Source organism: Triticum dicoccoides, chromosome 6B, assembly GCF_002162155.2.
Source record: "Triticum dicoccoides isolate Atlit2015 ecotype Zavitan chromosome 6B, WEW_v2.0, whole genome shotgun sequence".
Lineage (NCBI taxonomy): Eukaryota > Viridiplantae > Streptophyta > Magnoliopsida > Poales > Poaceae > Triticum > Triticum dicoccoides.
Window position 1 is genome coordinate 187,310,436 of NC_041391.1, and position 12,620 is coordinate 187,323,055.

A 12,620-nucleotide genomic window follows, 5' to 3' on the forward strand; every position below is an offset into this window, starting at 1 on the left:
GCCCTTAAACAGCACCCTCCAGGCGCCTTCGTACGTCGTGTCGAAGAGCCCGCTCAGCGCCTGGTGCTGTTCCGGATTGAACTCCCACAAATTGAATGCCGGCTCTTGGCATGGGAGAATCCGGCGGACGAGCATGACTTGGACCACGTTAACCAGCCTGAGCTTCTTCACCGGCTTCTGGATACAGGCTTCGAGTCCCGTCAGCTCCTCCGAACTACCCACAGCAAGCCCTTCTCTTTCCAGGAGGTGAGCTGCGTGGGGATACCAGATCTGAACTCGGGGGCCGCCGCCCACTTGGGGTCGCGCGGCTCGGTGATATAGAACCACCCTGATTGCCACCCCTTGACGGATTCCACGAAGGCCCCTTCGAACCAAAGGACATTGGGCATCTTGCCCAACATGGCGCCTCCGCACTCCGCTTGAGTGCCCTTCACTACCTTCGGCTTGACATTGAAGGTCTTGAGCCACAAGCCGAAGTGGGGCTGGATGCAGAGGAAGGCCTCGCACACGATGATAAACGCCGAGATGTTGAGGATGAAGTTCGGCGCTAGATCATGGAAATCCAGGCCGTAGTAGAACATGAGCCCCCGGACAAAGGGGTGAAGTGGAAAACCCAGTCCTCGGAGGAAGTGGGGAAGAAAAACGACCCTCTCATGGGGCCTGGGGGTGGGGATGAGCTGCCCCTCATCGGGCAGCCGGTGCGCGATGTCGCCGGACAGGTAGCCGGCGCTGCGCAGTCTTTCGATGTGCTCCTCCGTAACGGAGGAGGTCATCCACTTGCCTCCCGCTCCGGACATAACTGGGGAAGGTTGAGACGAGATGTGCGGGCTTGGGCGCTGGAGCTCGAGTGCACGGAGATGGATAAGCAAAGGAGGAAGAAGGCGTAGGTGAAAAGGTAAATCCTTATCCCTTATATGGGTGGGCGAAGTCTATGCGTCCCCCACCGGCCTGGTAAAACTCGCTTATCCCCCAAGCGTCACCATCAATGGCGCGGTTGGGTTACCCATGTCCGTATTGATGAGAATCCCGGATTAAGGGGGAACACGATCTCTGCTTCAACAAGACGTGCCAAGGAAACCGCTTCGCTAAACGCGCTGAGGTGGTAGAGTAAAAAACGATTCAAGTAATGGCTTGGTAGTGGTGTGACGTCATGCCGCAAAAAACGTCAGCAGATTGAACTTGTGTATATATTATTCTCTCTATGGTGGAATGTGGAATTTATTTTGCAGAGCCGGACACTATCCTGGTGTTCACAATCTTCTATCATTCGGAGGAGGAACCCGCCTTGCAATGCCAAGCAATATACGCGCCGGACTTATCGTCATTGAAGCCTGGTTCAGGGGCTACTGAGGGAGTCCTGGATTAGGGGGTGTCCGGATAGCCGGACTACCATCATCAGCCGAACTATCACCGGCCGGACTATCATCATCGACCGGACTCCAAGACTATGAAGATACAAGATTGAAGACTTTGTCCCGTGTCCGGATGGGACTTTCCTTGGTGTGGAAGGCAAGCTTGGTGATACAGATATGTAGATCTCCTACCATTGTAACCGACTCTATGTAACCCTAGCCCTCTTCGGTGTCTATATAAACCGGATGGCTCTAGTCCGTAGGACAAAAAAAACAACAACCATTACAATCATACCATAGGCTAGCTTCTAGGGTTTGGCCTCCTTGATCTCGTGGTAGATCCACTCTTGTAAACATCCACAATATCAATATCAATCAAGCAGGACGTAGGGTTTTACCTCCATCAAGAGGGCCCAAACCTGGGTAAAACATCGTGTCCCTTGTCTCCTGTTACCATCCGCCTAGACGCACAGTTCGGGACCCCCTACCCGAGATCCGCCGGTTTTCACACTGACAGTGGCCATAGCCTTGGTTTCACAACCTAGGAGAGTATGGCGTCTAGCAAGGGAAATTATCACCGTAGAGGTCCTTACTTTGATGGTACTAATTTTGCTAGTTGGAAGCATAAGATGAAAATGCATATTCTTGGACATAACCCCACTGTTTGGGCAATTATTTTTATTGGCTTGCAAGGTGAATTCTTTGATGGGAGAGAACCGAACCGTGAAGCTAATGCGGAAGAATTGGAGATGCTGCAATACAATGCTCAAGCTTGTGATATCATCTTCAATGGATTGTGCCTCGAAGAATTCAAAAAAATCAGCCATCTTGAGAATGCAAAGGAAATTTGGGATACTTTGATTGATATGCATGAAGGTACCGAGTCCGTCAAGGAATCCAAGTTGGATGTGCTCCAAAGTCAGCTTGACAAGTTCAAAATGAAGGATGGTGAAGGTGTTGCTGAAATGTACTCTAGGCTTGCTCTTATCACAAATAAGATTGTCGGCTTAGGGAGTGAAGAGATGACCGACAAATTCATCATCAAGAAGATCCTAAGAGCATTGGATGGAAAGTATGATACCGTGTGCACATTGATCCAAATGATGCCAAACTACAAAGATCTCAAGCCAACAGGAGTCATTGGAAGAATTGTTGCTCATGAGATGTCACTCAAGGATAAGGAGGAACTTCACAACAAGTCAAGTGGTGCTTACAAAGCCTCAAGTGAAGCCCCCACATCATCAAGTGAGAAACAAACTTTCAATGAAGAATTGAGCTTAATGGTGAAGAACTTCAACAAATTCTACAAGAGTAGAAGCAAAGAAAGAAGCTCCAAGTCAAGGTCTTACAATGACAAAAGATCTTCTAGTCGAGAGCGCAATTGCTACAATTGTGGGAGACCCAGACATTATTCCAATGAGTGTACGGCACCCTACAAAAGAAGAGAAGATTCTCCAAGAAGAAGAAGCAAAAGAGAAGAATCACCACCAAGAGAGAGGAGGAGGAGAGATGATCATTATGAACGAAGACCCTCATGGAGAAGCAAGGATTCGGAAAGGAAGGACAAGTCATCAAGGAGCTACACAAAATGAAGACATCAAGCTCATGTTGGTGAATGGGTATCCGACTCCGACTCCGACAATCACTCCGAGAGAAGCTATCACTCCGACTCCGAATATACTCAAGATGAAGGTGTTGCCGGTCTAGCACTTGTGTCAACCAACTCCTACGACATATTTGATTCACCAAATGAAGGAATTGGAAGATGCTTCATGGCCAAAGGTCCAAAGGTAACACATCCTGAGTATGTTGATTTCAATAGTGATGAAGATGACTTGCTTGTGGATGATGATTTACTTATTGACAACTCTAGTGATGAATACTATGATGAAACGTCAATTAATCATGCTAATCAAGATAAAACAAATGACAATGATAAGGAGAAGATTGAACTTCTAACTAAAGAACTAAACACTCTTAAGTTGGCTCATGAAACTATCTTCGAAGATCATCAAGAACTTTTAAGGGCTCATGAGAAGTTACGCTTTGAAAAGCTCAATCTTGACCAAGATCATGAGTTCTTAAAAGCAATCAGTGATGATCTCCGCGAGAAAAGTTCTTCTTACATTGCCAAGCGTTTACTCTTATCTACTTACATGCCTCAAGTCAAGTCTAGTAACAAGTACAAGAAAGATACTTCCTCTAGTAGTAACAATAATAATGTCAAATCCAATATTGTTGCTTCTAGTAGTTCTCTTGATTCCACTAATGATTCTCTTAGCCAAGTTACACTTGAGCAAGAAAATAGCTTATTGAAGGGAATTATAGAGAAAGGTGTTTACAAGAGCCTTGCCGGGAGTAAGCAATTCGAGGAAATTGTACGCAAGCAAGGAAGGCACCGGAAGAATCAAGGTGTTGGTTTTAAACGAAAGTTCAATGCCAATGGAGTTGAGTGGGAAGAAGATCAATACCCCAAGATGAAGTTTGTCCCTCAACAAGAGAAGTATGACCCTACTTCCTTCAAGGGAACACAAGCTCAAGATGATCTTCCACCACAAGACCACAAGAACAAAGGCAAGGACAAGCTTCAAGAAGAGATTGATGCATTTGAAGAAGCACCTAAAGCCTCGTTCAAGTGGGTTCCCAAGACTACGTCAAGTTCTACTTCATCAAGTACAACTACAACTACAAGGATTCCCATCAAGATGATGTGGATCCCGAAGAAGAAGAACTAGAGAGTTCTTGAGGGTGACTCCGCCAACATTCTTCACTCATATCATTATGGCAAGAACAAGTGCAATCAACTTCCACATCTTGCACTAGTTCAAGGAGTCACAAACCCTCATGTTGGTAAGGCAAGGGACGAGGTAACCTAATGATTTCATGGACATCATCTTGTGTGTGCATCACTCTATGTCTATGGATATTCTTGTTTGTTCCTTGTGGGACTAACCCATGTAGGTAAGTTGAAAGTGCAACTCACTCCAAAGGATTGCTCCAAATGATCTACATCAACATTGAGCATCCACATCTTCAACACCTATATGAAGTCATCATCGACAAAACCCAAGGTTAGTTCATCCCTCTAAGGGGGGATCTCACATCTAAGGGGAGCTTAACTCTAAGAACTGAGTCAAAGTCAAAGCAACTCTAATGGTGTGAACATATCAATGCATTATGTAAAAGTGGTAACCCCACTTGAGCTTAAACGATGAGTATGACCTATGATCAAATGTTCTCATTTGACTCCTAAGTCAATATACTCATATATAGATGACCTAGTCATCGTCAATTGTTTGATAGATGCTAGAATTGGTTGTGCATGCTTTGCCACATATTTCATTTGCAATCTTATTGTGTGAGCATATTGGTGCATATTTTACTCATTCAAGGACATCCACCTGTTGTTTTGATTGTTTGGTTTCTTTTCTTTTTGCCAAGTGGATGGACAAGAATGCCTAAGAACCTTCTTTAGCTATCTATGCTTTTCTCATCTCAAACTCTGTTCATGCTACATCACAAAATTTGATCAAGTCAGATTCGAACCACTCTGTGTGAGGAGCACTTGGAGTCCCCGATTCGTCATAGACTTAAACTTCCAAAACCTCTTTATGACTCTCGGTCTGACCGATTCCTCCATTCGGTCCTACCGAGATCATTAAGTTGATCTGAGTTTTCAATCTCGGTGCAACCGATTTGAACTTTTCGGTCACACCGATTTGCTGTAACTGTACACAGTTATGCATCTCGGTGCCACCGAGTTGTTCCACTCGGTCACACCGACAGGGTCGGGCTATATATAGTCACGGGCAAAATTTTGGAAATTTCTCCGAAACTCCTTCGCCCGCGCAATAGCTCGCTCTGCCATCGAAGGTCTCCGGATTGTCTCCTCGTCGCCAGCAGCCTCCTGTCGCTGGTCTCCGCCGCCGTCAATGGATTTTGCCCCCGCCGTTGCCGCCATAGTGAGTCCACCACCGAGCTAGGGTATGGACTCGATATTTGTGCTATCCACGTCTGATTCCTAGCACATTGTATTCTTATTGAATCTTGCCACGATTGAAACACTCCTATCCAGCCAAAGTAGTCCGTAGAGTAGATGAGATTCAAATTTTTAGGGTTAGGTTTCCGCCGAAACTATCTCGGACCCACCGAGTTAAAAAACTCGGTCTCACCAATTTGGCTTATGCCATTGCACTAGTGACTCTCGGTCTGACCGAGAATTACTAATCGGTGCGACCGATTTTAGGATTTTGTGAAACCCTAGCAGTCTCGGTGCCACCGAACTATGACTCGGTCTAACCGAGATCATCAGTTTAGGTTCCAAAACTGCTTCGGTATCACCGAGTTTGAAAATCGGTTGATCCAAAATGCTTTCTGTGGAAAACTAAAACTGAATTTTTGAATCATTCTTTTGCAAAAATCTCTGCATTTTGTGATGCTCATCCTTTCTATCTCATCTATAACTCTTCACAGGGTCAGCAGACAGCATTTGCAGCATGTCAGACCAGAGTGATAGCCAGAACAGATCTGAAGAGCAGATTGACATGAGCACGGGCACTAGTCCCTCAAGCTCTACTGATGAAGGGAGCAGAAGCACTCCTAGCAACTTGCCAAAGGCTGCTACCAGGCAAAGGAGGAAAAGAACTTCATACTCGGAGGATGAGGACTATAAAGCTGAAGAAGATGAGGCTACTTCCAAGAAAGTAGTGCTCAAGAAGGAATATGGCTCTGCACATAGCACAAAGCCTGGTCTGAAAAGGAAAGTTCCTGCCAAGAGGACACCAATGCCCAAGGCCAGAAAGTCCACTCAAGTGCCAGCACAGACTGAACCCAAAGAGGCACCTGAGAAGAAACTCACTTCTTCCAAACCCAAGAAAGTCCCCACTGGTGAGACTATGAAGTTCACAATTGAATCAGAGGATGAAGGTGCTCAGGACAAGAAGAAGAAGAGAGCAAGAACCACAACTTCCCAGGTTCTTGGAAATCCCTCTATGAGAAGAGATTCTGAAGAAGAGGAAGAGGTTGCTGCACCAGCACCTAAGGCACCTAAGCTTATGGGTGATGCAATCAGATCAGGGGCTGCAACATCTAAGCCCAAGGAAGCACCCAAAGCTGCCTCCAAGGCCAAGGTTGTACCAAAGAGGAATACTAGGAGTATTCCAGCTGCTGAGAAGAACAAGGCCCCAGTGCCAAATGTTGCTGAAGAAGAAGATGAAGAAGGTCAAGTCCTAAGAAAGCTCAAGCCCAAGATACCAGACCACAATGATGCCCATCCTGTGGCTGAGGACATGAGGATCAGAAAGGATTCAGGGCTGAGACTGTGGAGGATGTAAGATCCATATGCTTCAAGGAGAAGGACTGCTGTTGACTACAGGTTCCATACAAACGAACAGCAGGACTTCTATGAGACAATTCTGTTGGATAAGAAGCCCATAGTTTGTGACATGAGGTGGGTCGACTGGACCTACATCAAGGACAATGAAGAGCACTATCCTGGAGTGCAAGACAGCTTTGTTGCTTGTGGAGTTGCTGATTTTGTTGGACAAAAGTTCACCCACTGGAATGATGAACTTATCATGCAATTCTACTCCACAGCACACTTTTACCCAGATGGAAGAATTGTTTGGATGTCTGAAGGTACAAGGTACCAATCCACTGTTGAAGAATGGGAAAGTCTGATCAATGCCCCAAAGGAAAATGAGGATGACCTGGATATCTATGCAAAGAAGAAGATGGGTCACAATTCCATGGCTCACATGTACAAGGAGATCCCAGACAAGGCAGTTGAGACTCACAAGTTTGGATCAGTTCACTTTCTGCTGTCAGGGCTGCCAACAATCAATTGGATTCTGAGGCACACTTTGTTGCCCAAGTCTGGTGACCATAACATGATCAAAGGGCATGCCATCAACATGTTGCATGTGTTTGATGTGCCACAAAAGTTTAAAGTCATGAGCCTGATGATTGAAACCATTAAGAGGACTACAGCAGATCAGAAGAGGAGCTGTGGATATGCACCTCAGATTCAGGAATTGGTCAACTCAAAGATGGGCACAGGGAAATATCAGTTGGATAAGGAACACTTTCCACTTTATCCAGACTTTGAGGACAATGAGGTTGTCATGAACAAGAATGATCCACAATTAGTTCAAGCTCAAGAGAAGAAGGAGAAGGCAAAGAAGGAGAAGGCTGTCAGGATGCCAACTCAAGAGGAGGCATCTGAATATTTCTTGAAGAACAAGCAGGAGAAGCTTGGTTACTTGATAGCATCAACACTGAGGATTGAGAAGGGACTGGCCACCCTCACTCAGAATCAGGAGAGCTTGGAGAGAATCATGGAACTCAAATTCCATGACCTTGATGTCAAAGTAACTGAGATACAGTCAGTTGTGGAGCAGCTGCAGGATGATATGCAGGAGAGGCAGGGCAAGACTATCACAAATGTGTTTGCCAGAGTGCCTAGAGCCCAAAGGTCAGTTGCAGTGCCTGTGACAGACACTAGAGCAACATCTTCAGCACCAGCTACTGCCCCTTCAGCTCCAGTGCAACCAGCTCCAGCATCAACTCCAGCACCCTCTACTTCAACTGAAGCCTTCGTTCTTGGAGTTATCCGGACACCACCTCCTGAAGATCAAGCCTGAGAGTCGATCTAGCACTATGCATTTTCTATGAACTTTTTGGTAACTTGTTTCCAAAGGGGGAGAAAAATGTATAGATCATAGGCTTCGAGAGAGAGAGTGTTGCTTTTGTTCTCTCTTTCTTTATTTGGTGGTTTAAAACTTGTTGCTTTTGATTGCTTAAGATATTATCCTTGTGAGACATTGATGATCATGTGTTTGATCATAAGCTACACTTATGCATGTTTGATGATACTATCCTATCTATCTTATGTGATCATTCACTTTGCTTGGTGATGAGTGCATGTATTCAATGTTTATTATTTTGAGCGCTCCACCAAGATGTATGTGACATGGAAGAGTAACCCATGAGCCTAATTCATTGTGCATTTGCAGTCCAAAGCAAATCTTAAACTATGCACAAATTTAGGGGGAGCTCTTGCTTATCACATACTTCTCAAAGCGACGATGTTGTTCAATCTTATTATCATTTGTCGAAGCTTTGATCTATATGTTGTCATCAATTACCAAAAAGGGGGAGATTGAAAGTGCAACTATCCCTAGGTGGTTTTGGTAATTCATAACAACATATAGCTCATTGAGCTAATGCTATTCTGAGACTATCATTTGAAGCACAATAGCAAGGAGTTCATCATCAACGCACCATTTGTTACTTCTTGGAGAGTGGTGTCTCCTAGATTGGCTAGGTGTCACTTGGGAGCCTCCGACAAGATTGTGGAGTTGAACCAAGGAGTTTTTAAGGGCAAGGAGATCGCCTACTTCGTGAAGATCTACCGCTAGTGAGGCAAGTCCTTCGTGGGCGACGGCCATGGTGGGATAGACAAGGTTGCTTCTTCGTGGACCCTTCGTGGGTGGAGCCCTCCGTGGACTCGCGCAACCGTTACCCTTCGTGGGTTGAAGTCTCCATCAACGTGGATGTACGATAGCACCACCTATCGGAACCACGCCAAAAACATCCGTGTCTCCAATTGCGTTTGAATCCTCCAAACCCTTCCCTTTACTTTCTTGCAAGTTGCATGCTTTAATTTCCGCTGCCTATATACTCTTTGCATGCTTGCTTGAATAGTGTGATGATTGCTTGACTTGTCCTAAAGTAGCTAAAATCTGCCAAACTCTAAAATTGGGAAAAGGTTAAGTTTTTATTGGTCAAGTAGTCTAATCCCCCCCCTCTAGACATACTTCAAGGTCCTACACCGGCCCTGACTGCAAGCCGTCACCGTCCTCACCTACCACACCGACCACCGCCGTCCACGCTGACCAAGAGTGTCGCCCGTCGAACCACACGCCGCCACGTGTTTGTCGGGGCCCCCTCGCCTTGATTGCCAGCGGCCAAAGCTCGTTTGAGGCTCACGGACCGCGGAACGGCCATGCCGACCACCCACCAACCTCGCCGACCTCGCCACCGACCACTATTCGCCATGAATTACCACCGAAGCGTCGGTTAGATAAGGCCGTGACGAGCCGACCCCACCTATATAAACCCACCCCGAGCTCATACAAGCTCACGCAACTCCTCCTCAACCTCCCGGTATCCCCCTTTCGGGAGAATTCGAGTTGTGATGCTCATCTTCTTCACCTCCAGCCACCACGCTCGCCACTCTTTCTCTGTTGATTTCGGCGTCTCCAGAACCTTCCTCCCCGCCAATTCTTTCGCCATTAGACTCCTAGTGTTTCATGGAACCCTTTTCAACCATCAACTTCGCCAGAGCAAGCTTGTCGGAGAGAAGCCCCAATTCACCTCCGTCGGAGCCCTTCAGCCAACCTCGCCGTCGGCGACTCCGTCCAGTCCGGCAATCCTCGTGAGTACCCACAGGGTTGCCTCAACCTGATCTTCCCCATGTGCCAAACTCATCGAGAGGTGCAGTCGTTCGCCAGCAAATCGACGCCAGCGAGGCTCCTCTGTTCTGCCGCGGGAGAGGAGGATGCGGCGACTGGTCAAACCTGACCAGTGGGTCCTGCTGTCAGTGACCCTAGCGTCGCCACACACTGACTTAAGTGGAAGCGTATTCCGCAAAGTATGTGTTCACGTCTAGTTAGCGTATTTCCTTCAAACGGTTTTATTTTATAAACTTTAATTAAAATCAGATTTTGATCTAACTTTGACTACCTCCAACTTTTAAACCACAACTCCAAATGAATTGATTCTTTTTCTATCATTATTTATTTTCCATATAGTTTATTTTAGTACTTATTTCAAAATTTTCCAAACAACTTTTTTGTACTGTTTTCAAATTATGTGGTAATTGCAGTATTTTGAAAGTAGGAAAAATGGAGGGAAGATGATATTTTTTCAAAGTTATGGAGTACACCCTACCCTACTTCTTCACCTAAAATCTTTACCTCTTTACCTACTAATAAAGCAAATAGTGCTTCTGGTCGTCCGTCATAGAAATTGCCCTCGAATTTGGCATAAATTACCTGCCATGCCATCCATAAGTAACATGATTCGGATTTATTTCAAAATCACCGCGGGTTTATTTCTTACAGGGCGATACACTTATATTACGCAATCCTTCGGTAGCCCAATGGCCATGGCGTCGGCCTACCACGCAGGAGACCAGCGTTCGATCCCTGGTTCCTACACCTTTTTGCCACGCAGGTCTTCCACCCCCGCGCGCTAATAGGCCGGCCCATAATTGGCTGGGGGTGGGCCTGTTTACTATTCTTTTTTTTTGCTTTTTATTTCCTTATTTCTGTTTTTATTTTTTCTTATTTAAATTAATTCAGGATTTTTTAAAGAATAAAATTCCGAAAAGCTGCGGGATTTATTGAGAAGTAATAAAATATTCATGATTTCAAAATATTTTTTGCATATCATAGAAAAAATTCGGAATATCAAATAGATGTTCATGAAATAAAAAAATCATGATTTTAAAATAATAATCCAGTAGTCTGGAATTAGAAAAAAATGTACATGGCGTGCCTCCTCCTCCTCGACGCGCTAATGGGCCGGCCCATGTGCGGCTGGTTGCGCCTGTTTTCTGTTTCGTTTTTTGCTTTTTACCTTTTTAATTCTGTTTTTGTTTTTCATTCTTTACAATCATTCAGGATTTTCAAAAGAACCAAATTTCAAAAAGCTGCGAGATTTATTGAGAAATCATAAATTGTTCATGATTTCAAAGAAAAATCGCATATCATAAAAAAATCACAATATGAACTAGATGTTCATGAAAAAAACATGATTTTTTTTAAAAAAATCTAGTATTCAAAGTACATTCTGGAATTAGAAAAAAATATATACATGATTTTTTTGAAATGTTTCCAAAATTAAAACAGGCCCGTAAATGATGAACAAAACGAAACATCGCCTGCGTCGAAGTTTTAATAGGGGATCTGTAGAGGTCAATTTATGATTTTATTTAGTCCCTCGCATCGGGTAAAAAAAAGGTTTCCATGTTTCGTACGACGCTGAAGCCAAAAAATATTGACACAATTTTCTATGGGTTAGTTTTTGTAAACTATATAAAATGACTAAATGTCTATTTTGCCTCCATACACAGCTATGTTTATTCTGGTACCATGGTAATTGTTATGACAACCACCACTACGCTAGGTCAAGATTATATACATCATTCATCAGTCTAGCTTAGGTAGGGTTCATCAATGCAGTCTACTCAGCCAAAACTAATTCGTTGTGGCGCCTTAGGAAATCAAATCATGGTCAAACCATCACTTTTTTTTGAAATGACTTTTTAAAAGTCTCTTATCTCATCATGACATCACTTAGACATAGTTTTTGAAATGACATTTTAAAAGCCCTTATCTCACCTTGGCATTTTAAAAGCCATTATCTACCACTCCCGCATAGTTTGATAGTTTTTCCTCCCGTTGCAACGCACGGGCATATTTGCTAGTAGTAATAAAGAAGCCAATGCTTTTGGTCGTCCGTCACAGAAATTGCCCCCGAAGTTGCCATAAATTACCCGCTATGACATCCATAAGTGAAGGAAAACGATTCGTTTTTTATTCCAAAATCGTCGTTGGGCTCTGTTCTTATATATGCATACACTTACGTAACATGAGCATGCAGGCAGCCCAATGGCTAACACGTCAGTCCACCTCACGGGAGGCTAGGGTTTGATCCCTGGTTCCAACCCCTTTTTACTCTGTTATAGCAAGCGTGCATCCTTCTCCCGCACACGGTGATGTGCCGGCCCATGTGCAGGTCGTGGCGCCCCCTGTTTTCTATTTTGCTTTTTTTGCTTTTTCATTTCCGCTTTTGTTTTACCTTCTTTAAATTAATTTAGATTTACAAATGAATCAAATTTCAAAAGGTTGCAAGTTTTAAAAATATATTAAAAATTATAAACTATTTTTGAATTCAAAAAACATTTGGAAAATCATAAAATGTTCATGATTTCAAAAAATTGTCCGCATATTATAAAGCAATTCACAATTTTCATGAAATAAAAAATATTCATGATTTTTAAAGTCCAATATTCCAAACATTTAGGAATTTTAAAAAATGTAGATGAAATTTTAGAAATTTGAAATAGATCTGTAAATAATGAATAAAATGAACTTCGCTTACATAGAGGTTTTATTAGGGGGTTTGTAGAGGTTGTTTTATGATTTTACTAAGTCGCTGACGTCGGGTAAAAAAAGGTTTTTGTGTTTCGTACAGCGGTGA